Raw genomic sequence first — 12150 nt, forward strand, 5'->3', positions numbered from 1 at the left:
TAATTAGTGCATATGGTCCAGCTGAGAAGAAATAGCTGCGGAGACTCCTAACTTATTATTAATTAGGCTCATTAAAATGCAAGTAAGAGAGCGTCGTCTAGGTAAACAATCCCTTATGTCAGAAAGGCCTTACTTGACAAGAGTGAAATCTTCCTAACTAAAGTCATTACTGGAACTTGGTGGAGGTGCTCTTTAAGGCTCCATGGGTGCCAGTTAACTACTTTTGAGTGACATCAAGGACAGACACGCAGAGCTGAAAGGAGCCAGTGGTACGGCACAGCAATTCTTTACACATCATTTCAAAATATGTCTGGGGGAGGTTAAAGGTTGACAGCTCACTGACAGGCCTTCTTCACCCGCCGCGGTGTCACAGCAGGCGCACGTCAGGGAAATTTCCCCCAGTTTCTTACATGTTCACATTTCTTTTCCTGTCTTGCAAGTTTGGAGGGACTGACAGCACTGTGACAAACACCTGGGAAAGACAAATGCGCATTATCCCTGGTGGAGGAGTGGGAAGTCTGTCCTGATACCTGGCCAGATAGGAGGGGAGAGGAGGTTTGACTGGATCCAGAGGGATGTCAAGTACCGGCCCCACCAGCCATAACTGTGCACTTGGCCAAGATGCGTGCAGGTGAGCTGTGGTCTGCAGCCACTGGAAACACATCTCTATGGGCTGGGAGCTCACAAGGGAGAGACCATGGGCTGCACAAGAACGATGTACAGAATCAACTTGGCCCGTCTATTGGTGGGAGAACATAGAGTTTCAGGGTCAGAGCCTGCATGGAATGTCAGGCACAGCCTTGTCTCTGGAGTCCTCTGTTAGGCAGCTGCAGAAGCGGCAGGCACACACAGGCGAGCTGACTCTGAGAGTTCTAGATATGCTTCCCTGCCTTTAAGAGTCTGTGCACGCTTACACACGAACCACAGCGGGGATGTGGGCTCCAGTCTAAATGGATCAAAAGAGGCCATTGACAGGTGGTGAAATGAGTGTCTGCCTTTAACAGTGGGTCAATTGATAAGTGTCTGACCTGGACTTTTGACTGACATGAAGAGCTGTCAGGAAGTAATCTTCTTTCCTAGTGATGACAATGGCACTGGGAAGATAAGAAAGAGGAAAGAGAGACCCGGGGTGGCTCTCACTCCCTGGAGAGCACAATTGTTGCCCCCTTGGACCAACCCAGGCAACGTCATCTTTCATAATGATAGCCCACACCTATGCTGGATGAAGAACAGGGTATTCGAGTGAAGTCTAGAAGTCCAGGAATGGGACTTAGAAAAAAGCTGCAATTTGTTTTAACCAATACACTGTTACTGATACCATTTTAATGCTATCCCAAAAGGATTATAGGAAAAATGTTACATGTAAGGCTGTTGTGTTGTTGTTTTGAAACAGGGCCACATCATATATTATGAAACCCTAACTGGCCTGGAACTCAGTATATAGAGCAAGCTAGCATTAAATTCACAGAGATATTCCTGCTTCTGTCTCCACTCAAGTACTTGGATTTAAGGCATGAGCCACCATGTCCAGCACAGCCAATTTAGTTCGGTTTTCTTGTGTACGTGTGTGCTTGTATATATGCACATATCACTGTGTGTCCACGTTCATATGAAAGCCAGAGGTTGATGTGTCTTCCAGTTGGGAGTCTTCCTTGGGCTGCCCTATGCCTTGTGTATTAAGACTAAGTCTCACTTGAACCCAGAACTTGATAATTTGACTGGTCTCCTGGCAAGCTTGTTCCAGACACCACCTACCTCTCCTTCCTGAGCACTGGGATGCCAGCAGGGCCATCAGGCCCAGCCAGCACTTACATGGGCACCCAAGCTCCCAAGTCAGTTCCTCACAGTGGCATAGCCAGTACTTTATACACCGAGTCATTTCCACAGCCTGAGTTTGCAGTCCTGGATAGAAACATGCACTAGAGTGGTACCAGGATCTCTGTGTATCAGCCTCTGTTATTCCTGACTAATTTAATTGACTTATTTGTTTACTTGGTTGTAGCGGGGATTGAACCCAGAGCCTCCTGCATGCTGGACAGGCATAGGTCTGCAGCCCTGGCACTTTTTATTTTGTGCAAGGGTCTTGGCAAGGTGCACCGGCTTGGTTTGAGCTTACTCTGGGCCCAGGATGGTTTTGAACTCCTTATATGTTTGCCTCATCCCACTAGGGGACTGGAGTTATAAGCCTATACCAGGTCAACCTTGCTATTCCCCTTTTAGCAAATTTAACATTTGAACATGTGACCTCTGTGGCAGGGTATATCCTATTTTGCAATATCATTTATTCCACATGCCAATCCAACTAATGTCTGGAACACTCCTTCTTTTGAGTTCTTTCTCCACATGTCAAAAGCTGTAATTTTACATTTCAGGTGTTCAAGTCTGAGTTGAAATGGCATAGCCTGACAACCAGCAGAAGTCAGTCGTTGAGTAGATGTGTTAACCAAGTCCAAGGCTATCCAGACACCTCTGCATGGACAGGTGCTGTACTAATGAGCTTTCCCCCTGCCTGTCAACCTCCCCCACACTTTCTCAAGGTTGGTGTTGCCACCACTCTTTATAGCTAAAGAAACTGAGATCAAGGAACTGGCCCTAGGGTGCCAGTGTGCTCACTTTTTTAAAATAACGGAAACACTGAATAAAAATGCAAGGCCAATGTTACCCTCAAGAGACCACTGCCTTGAGAGGAATAGCCCAGAACAATGTGGAGACAGACATGGCAGGGTGGCATTGGTTGGGATAGGCTGAGGGGGCAGCATCCTGTTCCTACACGAATAGGTTTTCAGCTCTTCATTGTCCCCCATGGTGGCAGGGACATTGGTACTTGGGGTGAAGCCGGACGGTGGAGTGGTGATTGCAGACATTGTGATCTCCTGCTGCTCATTTCCACAATGTCTCTTGCATTATGCAAGTCAACCTAGCACCAGCCTGGGTACTTCGGAAGACTTCTGTGATTTCCAGTATTTGAACAAATTCTCAGCTAGACATAACTGATGAAGAGTTGTTGGGAGACAGACAGGTATAGCCCTAGAGCTATTCATTTATGATCGATAAGGGCCATGTACAGCAACAGCTCTAAGATGAACCCTCAATGGAGCGGTGTGGTCATTAGAGGATATGCCAATAGAGAAAGCTTCCTAGGTTAAGTGGACATGCATGATGTCACTTAAGAAGCCCCTTCACTGGCCACTAGTCATAGTGCATGCATGGCTCAGCCTGAGGAGGAGCAACCAGAGGCCTTAGAGCTTGTAAGCACTCCATGCCAGTGTTGTTCTACGGGGATGCTGGTTCCTATAACTGGTTTTAAATGGCCACTCTAACTGAAAGGGGTGTTGAAATGGAACCATTGTCAGCAGGGACCAACTGGGAGATTGCCCACATGATCAGTGGATTTGAATGAAATACGCACTCCAGAGTTGAAGCTGCTCAGAGGTAGGCTTCTGTAAAATAAATCAGTCCTAGAAAGAAAGAAAGAAAGAAAGAAAGAAAGAAAGAAAGAAAGAAAGAAAGAAAGAAAGAAAGAAAGGTCTCTATTTCACAAAAGAAGAAACTGGTTCTCAACCTTCCTAATGCTTCAACACTTTAATACAGTTCCTCATGTTGTGACCCCCTCAACCATAAAATTATTTCAGTGATACTTCATAACTGTAATTTTGCTGCTGTTATGAATATATATATATATATTTCAGGATCTCTGATATGTGACCCCTGTGGGGATTGTGATCCACAGGTTGAGACCCACTGCTGTTGTGTGTCTTCCTCAGTCACACCAGTCACTCTCTACCTTATTTTTTTAAGACAGTGTCTCTCACTGTACCTGGAGCTCACTGGTTGGGCTATCTTCCTTCCCAGCACTGAGTTTACAGTATGTACCACCACACTTGGCTTTTGTGTGAGTACGAGGGATTGCACTCTAGTCTTGATGGTTGTACAGCAAGCATTTTTCTAACTAGGCCATCTCTACAGCTCCAGGTAATTTTATTTGGGATACTTATAATGTTTTACATGTGTGGTAGGTTAAAAATATTCAATGAAGTCATGAAGGAAAGACAGTAGAGGAATAGGCTCAAAAGGGTTCTGGGGACAGACTATGTAGGAGCTATTGAATTACAGGAAGGAAATATATCTTTTTCTGAGTAAGAGGAGAGACAACACCTAAGTGTGAAGCATTTAATTCTTTGAGGGCTGATGTCCGTCTTTCTCTGCTTAGGAAAAGGGCCATCGCAGAAGTCCGTGAGTTACTGATACTATCAGGGACTTTAGAAATCCTCACACACTGTGTACACATTTGCCTCAGAATAGAAGCAAGGCTCCTATGTTTTCCTCAGATATGACAGGCATTGAATTAGTTTAAAAGCATGAAACAGAGAGAGCCCACTTGAGAATCCCTCACAGGACTGGTAACTAACTGGAAAAGAAAATTGCTGTATTTGTAACCTGAGGAGTCCCAGCTGTAGTCAGGAAAAAGCTGAGGAACCAGCATTTAGCAGGATGTCGGAGCTCGTGGCCTGAGCACTTCAGCTTTCTAGGACAATCCTAATGCCTGAAGAGACTCAGTGACTGAGAATGGCTTCGGCCTTGATGGACACCTTCTCCTGTGTGTTCATAAAACATTTGTGCCTTTTTTCCCAGAGAAGAAAATTACCTTTTAAAAACCTGCTCTAACTTTCTTCTGAGCTAAGGTGTGTCTCCAGTGGTGTTTGTAATGTTTCCTTTCTGTGTCAGAGCAGCGAGTTGGCTCTCTTAACGCTTCCCTGACCTCCCTTCCCTCTCTACCACACACTGACACCTCTAGCCCAAATTTGCGCATTGCATCACCTCAGGAAACTCATGGCTAATTTCATTATTTGGGAGAAAAAATGCAAATCAAGCCAGACAGCTGGTGCTCTCCTCGAGGCTGAGAGTGATGGAGGGGCCAAGGCCCACCTCATCAGAGGCCTGCACACCCGCCCGCTCAGACAGGCCATGGAGGGTGGAGAGCAGGAGGCTACCAGAGCAGCAGGAACAGATGGCTAGGAGGGGAAAGATGGACGAGCCCAACTTGCTGGAGAGGCTGGGGAAAGGTGGAGTGTCAGCTGCTGGGCCCTCAGACAGTGTACAGGACAGGATGGGCAAGCCGTATCCTTCAACAACACAGTTTCCTTCAGGGTGGTGGAGCCCTGGCAGCCAGCTTCATGACACGGTCTGCCAGCAGCAACCCGTGCTCCCTCACTCCCATTGCTTTATTCACGGTGCCTTCATGCCACCAAAACAGAAAGACTGTCAATAGATAACTATGAAGAGGAGCTGGGGGCTGACAAGGACCTGGGCTCAACCGCCAGAATCCACATAAAAACACCAAGTAGGGTAAGATGTGATTGTAAACCTAGTGCTGGAGAAAGAAGGTCAGGGGGATCTCTGCTGTTAGCTGGCTAGCCCGTTCAGCCTAATTGGTGAGCTCCAGGCAAAGCAGAGACCCTGTTCAAAGGAAGTAGATGCATGAGGTGTCCTTTGGCCTACACACACACACACACACACACACACACACACACACACACACACACAACACTCACACTCACATACATACACACTCACACACACATAAAACCACACATGCACACACTCACACACATACACCCACACACACCCCCATACAAACACCCATACATACACATATTCACACACACACACACACACACACACACACACCCATATACACACAAGAGGGGCAAAAGGAGAGCCCTTTGCTTTTGCCTGAAATAAATTTTAGTTTGCTAAAACAAGTTGTATAAGACATCTAACTTTATTTTGCTACAACTAACTTGGTTTAATTTTTTAAATACTGTGCTGGATAGTTTTATGTCAACTTGACACAACTATAAAGTCATCTGAGAGGAGAGAGATTCAATTGAGAAAACTGAGCTTCATGAGATCCAGCTGTAAGGCATTTTCTCAATTAGTAATCAAAGGGGGAGGGCCCAGGCCATGGTGGGTGGGGCCATTCCTAGGCTGTTGGTCCTGGATTCTATAAGAAAGAAGGCTAGCAAACCATGGAGAGCAAGCCTGGTGGGGAATGTACTGTGTATGTTTATCTTATTGATTGTTAAATAAAGTTCTGTTTGGCCAATGAAACAGCAAGTTAGATAGGACTAGGAGTCAAAGAGGATTCTGGGAAATGTAGTAGAGAAGTGGTGATCTAGGCAGGAAGTAACATAGCAAGGAGACTCATATTTGAGCTAAGAGAAACAAGAAGTGTCCCTCTTTCCCCTTCACCTCCTTCAAAGGCACGATGTGATCCACCAGCAAGAAGGGACACCAATAAGGCGTCCGATAAGATAAGTCTTATAACATATATAGATTTATGATAATTAAGACTGAGCTAACAGATGAGAAGTCCTAGTCATTGGCCAAGCAGCATTGTACCTAATATGTCTCTGTATTATTTTGTTCATCCACGAGGCGGGCAGAACTGGGGCGGCTGGTGGAGACCACCCACATGGCGGTAGGGCTCGGACAGCTTTTGGCGGGAAGATTTATCGTAACACAAGCCAGTAAGCAGCCCTCCTCCATGGCCTCTGCGTCAGCTCCTGCCTCCAGGTTCCTGCCTTGCTTGAGTTCCTGTCTTGACTTCCTGTCATAAGCCAGATAAACCCTTTCCTATCCAATTTGCTTTTTGGTCATGGTGTTTCATCACAGCAATAGAAACCCTGACTGAGACAAGCTGTTGTGGACGAGTAGTGGGAAAGGAACTTGCTGGAAGGCTGGGCTCCTGACTGCTGTAGCACAGTGACCCTGCTAACCACTGTCTCCTCTCGTTTCTCTCGTTTCTCTTAGAACCTAAACCTCACTCCACTCTTTTCTATTTTCCTCTGCTAATAGGTTTTTGCTCCATTTTCTGCGTGTTTGTTGGGTTTTGTTTGGTTTGTTATTTGGGTTTTTGTTTTGTTTCTTGTTTGTTTTGTTTTGTTTTGTTGTTTGTTTAGACAGAGTCTCTCTGAGTAGGCAGGACTGGCCAGCCTGGAACTAACTTTGGAGACGAGGCTGGTACTCACAGAGGTGTGCCTGCCTCCACCTCTGATTAAAGGGTGAAGGTGTGGCACCAGCACAGCTGGCTTCTGTGAGTGCTGGGTCTGCCTGGCCTTGAGTATCAGTGACTGTCTCTTGACCACTTGTTCTTCCACTGAACCTGATTCGGACAGTCCCATCTGTTACTTTGAATTTTCCTATTTGGTATTGTTCATAAATCAAAACCTCCTGCCCAGAATTCCTGATAATTTTATCCCTCTGCTCAGAGGCTTGCTGATGTCACCATTTGGTCATCCACTAAGATCCACTCAGAAGCTAGCGTTGCCACCAAGACACTGCACTGTCACTCCGCTGCCGTGTCACGTTAGGGTTTACATCTATTGTGAGGCAAGCATTTACCTCATTTTCATGTGGGGGCCTCAGCTAAAACAAGGAGGAAAAACAAGCAAACAAACAAACAAAACCAGTTAGTATTTCAAAATGTTTACAAGCCTTGTGGATATGAAGGGGAAATGGGCACAGAGAGTGGGGGCCTCAATGAACAACCAAATGCGTGCATACAGGATCTGTGTCTTCTTCACAAAGTCATGAAACAGTGGCTGGTGCTGTGTGCTCTCTCAGAGTCTCTATTCAGTGCCTCCTCTGTGGGGAACTTATTCTCTAGTCGCCCATGGTCTAACTTATTCCAGACGCACTCCTACAGTTCCATAAACATCAAATACTGCCTAAGCTGCAGGGACAATGTTTTTGAGAAGGTTGAGAAGGGCGGGTCAGAGGTGGAGTAAGGAGTTTAGTGCTCAGGGTCAGCTCATCACACTGACTACAGAAAGCAAGGAGAGGGCTGCCAGATACCAGGCAGTCAACTCTGCCATCGTGCTGGGCCTCTTACATTGTGTAACACTTTATCTTTGATTGTCATGTTTTGTACTCACAATATCTCTGGAACAGCAGCATTTGAAAGCTGGGGAAGGAGAAAGAGACTGGAAGTCAGGGCCAGAGTCACCAGAGGCTCAACCAAGTCTCTTCATCTCCCGGTGGGTTCACTGCTTGTGCCTCCTTCGCTTCTGTTCATCCCCCGGGCTCAGTAAGTGTTGTTGTCAGTCTGTACCTAACCATTTGAATAAGATCCTCTCACACCCTGTAACTTTAACCCCTCCACACACACACACCCCGACACACAACTAGGGTCTTTCTGGTTCCAAGTATGACTGTAATCCTTGTAAGTTATGAACTGGCCTGGCTCTTGCTGGATACTAGATATGCTTTGATGGTGGTGTCACAGTCAGCTGTCTGTGGTAGCCTGACAGTCCACAGTCAACTGAGAAGGGTCTCTGTGAGGGCCTGCCTGGATCAGGTTGGCCTATGAGTGTGTCTGTGGGAGATTCTGATTGTTGATTGAGTGGGAGGGCCTAGGCCACTGCGGGCAGCATCATTCTCTGGACAGGAGGTCTTGGTCTGTATAAGCAAGCCTGCTAGACAGGAGCCTGAGATGGGTCCAGCAAGCCAATTTTCTGTGGTTCCTTCTTGAGTTTCTGGCTGACCTCCCCCGACGACAGACTGTAGCCTGCAAGCGTAAGGTAAAATAAACCCCTTCCTCTGCTGAGCTGTGTCCTGTTAGGAGTGTTTTGTTACAGCAGCAGGAAGGCAACTAGAACAGACAGCCTCTGCTGGCATTTCTCTGGCACCATGCACCTCGATTTAGAGATTATTTATTGGCCTGGAGTTCTCCAAGTGAGCTACACTGGATGACCAGTGAGCACCAGGGATCTGCCTACCCAGCCCTCTAAAACAGGGCTTACAAGCAGGTGCTCTAGTGCCTGGCTTGGTTTTTACCTGGGTGCTGCAGGACAGAACTCGGGTCCTGATGCTTTCCAGGCTAGCACTTTACTGTGGGAGCCATCAGCCCAGACTCCTCCTCTGGTCTCTTTACAAGCCTACCACACTGTTTCACAGAGCGCCATTTTTCAAAATACCGAAGACTCTGATCTCTACCAATCTTCATAAAATTCAGAGGGAAGAAGAAATGGGAGCACAAGTGGATGCTTTGGCCCAAGTTATGAGTCCACATAGAAAAAGGGCAGGGCTTCCAAATTCAATCACCGTCTACATTACTTTAGAATAATTTCTTCTCTCTCCCATGCCTTTCATGCTATGGGTGGCTGCTGCATGGTCATTATCCTGTTTTCCCTGGAACTGGCATCCACACTCTGGAAGTTCCCACCACTCAGCCCCAGACAGCAGGGGTGTCCTGGGCCCTGCAGCCTGTAGCCCATGTTCCCTACTCCATGGCACCCTCTCTCCCATTCAGGGAAAAGCAGCTGCAGTGAAGTTCAGTAATTGCTGTAATGGAATTTGCGAACCACTTCTATGTGATTTTAAAGTAAGTGTCACAGTGCATTGCAACAGGGAGCTAACAGCATGTTAGCAGGCTCCTGTTTCCATTTAATCCACTTTGCCATGCCAGAGTTGCTGTGAAGCCCGCTAGGACAGCCACATTCGGTGAATAACGGGGCAGCTGGGCCATTTATTTCTTTGCTTCTCCCCTGCTGCCTCCCTGGGTAGGTTTTGAAGTTTAGTTACTGCTCTGTTTCCTCTGCGGCAGCCCAGGGAGTGCAGCAATGGGTTTAAAGTGCAGCCAAATTTGCACGCTCAAGCCATGAAAGTAAAAGATGGCTCTGCTCCCGCCTAGTTACCAAGGGGACCCTTGGCCCCCATCGTGTCTGTGCCCATACAGAGATTGGGGGTCGGGCAGTGAGCTGCTGGCTCTGGGCTGGGCTTGTTATGGGAAGAATGACAGAGTTTCCAAACCCATCCTGGAAGTCCTAGTTCCCGGTTCTTCAGAATGCACCCTTATTTGCTAATAGGGCCATAGTGGATTTGATTAAAATGTGGCCATACTGGAATGGGGTGGACCCTAACTCCAATATGACTGATGTCTTAATAATAATGGGAAACTTGGAGATGGAGAGACTGTGAACACTATGGGAAAACTAGTGTTATGTTTCTCCAGCCAAGGAACTACACAGAGCTGTGAAGGTCTTCTAGAGCCTTTGCAGCAGCCTTTTTCAACCTGTGGGTTGTAACCCTTTGGAGGGGGAGAATGATCCATTCATACAAGTTACCTAAGACCATCAGAGAGCACAGATACTTACATTACAATTCAGAGCATTACCAGAGTACAGCCACAAAGTAGTAACGAAAATAATGTTATGGTTGCATGAACTGTATTACAGGGTTGCAGCATGGGGAAGGTTGGGAAACATTGCTTTAGAGGACACATGGCCCTCAGGGTTCTGGACCCCAAAGCTAGGGTGGCACAGTTCAGCAGACTGCAGTTGTAGGTTTTGTCAGCCCTTCCCATTCACCTAGTATCCCTAACTCCAGGACTCTCTGGAGAACTCCGAACAGCTGGGGGTCACCGAAGCTCTGGGATCTCGTGATGGATACAGACTGCAGGTCTCCTGCCTTCCTGCCTGACTCAGTGCCACAAGCTTTTGAAAGGGAAAATCCCAGCATTCCTCTGTGGAACTGAAGGCAAAGGGGTCTGCGAGGAAGAAGGGGATTTCACCGAACTTGGCTTTACTCTGGCCCAGTACAGAGTTCCTGCTCTAGCTTTATTTTTTGTTGCTGAGGTAAAAGCACCCAGCAAAAAGCAGTGACGAGGTTTATTTCAGCTCACAGTTCCAGGGTCCAGTCCGTCACAGGAAGAAGGTCACAGTGACAAGAGCTTGAAGCCAGCACTCACATGGAACCTACAACAGGAGCAGAGAGAAGTAAACACATGCTCACTCCCTTGCTCCTGCTCATGTGGGCTGCTCCACTCTCAATATCATTTAAGATGTCCCCCACCCCTACGCACCTTGGTAACAGTGTCATCCACAGTGTGCCTGCACAGTGTGCCGAGTCTTCACACATCTGTTAACTAAGACAATTCCCACAGACTTTCCTGTAGACCAGTCCCCAAACAAACTCTCTCTCACAGAGACCCTCTTCCTATGAGATTCTAGGTTGTGTCAAACAGGAGATTGAAAATCAGCATCATAGTCCTCAGGATAGGGAGGATTTGAAAGAACCACGTGGCCACACTCCTGGAGCCCTGCATCTTTATCTTCAGTGCAGTATGATTTGCATTTGTGTTTGGCAGTAGCAGTGATGTTGCAAGCATGTGATACTTCAGTCCTGTCCTCGACACAACATTTGTTATCATCAGAAGCAACCACGCTGCAAAGCCTCCTACTCTATGATTTCGGGGACGTCAAGGAAGATATGCCTCACACAGAGCACCGTGCAAGGGTAGATTCATTAGGGAGCAGGGGCCCCACAGCCCCCTGGAAGGCAGTCCGCAAGCAGGACACATCACACAGGGAACAAGGCAGCGTGGCTTCTGAGCTCAGTGCTCATCTGCCCTTCCAACAGCCACAGAACTGGTAAGACAAACCATAAACATAAGACAGGACGTGGGGCTCTTTTTTCCCAGCTACTCTGTGTTGGCTGCTGACTGAGTGGGACATAGAGCTAGGTATTAAGAGGTCCACAAAGCAGATTCAAGATGCAGAAACCAAGTTTCCCCTTAAGAGCCTCGCATTTGTGGTGGTTTGGGTGAGAAAAGCCCATCCCCCACAAGATCAGGTATTTGAACATTTGGTCCCCCAAGTCAAGGCATTGGTGAAAGTTTGGACTTTGGACTGTGGAGCCTGGCTGAAGGAAGAGCGACCCAGGGTGGGGGCTTTGAGCCTTTATAGTCCCCTCCCACCTTCCCATTCTTTTGCTTCCTGTATGTGGATGAAAATAGGATCAACCAGCTTCTTCTTCCTGTTGCCCTGCCACGCCTTCCTGAAGTGATGGGCTCTGCCCCTCTAGAACTGTGAGCCAAAATAAGCCCACCCTTTCCTAAATTGCCTTTGGCCCTGCCATTTCATCACAGCCACAGAGAAGTAACTACTAATACCGTATGCTTGTAGAAAAGCATTCGCTTAGTTCTTGTTATTGAAAGATGTCTTGTGTATCACAAGCTGGCCTTGAACTTGCTATGTAGCCAGGGCAGGTCTTGAATTTCTTTTAAACTTTTACCACTTCCTGACACTTGCTGGAATTGGGAACATGCACCATCGTACCCAGCTTCTTCACAGATTTGGTTTTTTGTTT

The 12150-nt window shown here is 47.2% G+C and overlaps 1 pseudogene; it reads left to right on the forward strand.

Moving 5' to 3' along the window:
* Window positions 1–715: 715 nt before the first annotated feature.
* LOC113836105 lies at window positions 716–3400 on the forward strand (annotated as a pseudogene).
* The last annotated feature ends 8750 nt before the right edge of the window (window positions 3401–12150 follow it).

Source organism: Cricetulus griseus, chromosome 5 (genome assembly GCF_003668045.3).
Source record: "Cricetulus griseus strain 17A/GY chromosome 5, alternate assembly CriGri-PICRH-1.0, whole genome shotgun sequence".
Lineage (NCBI taxonomy): Eukaryota > Metazoa > Chordata > Mammalia > Rodentia > Cricetidae > Cricetulus > Cricetulus griseus.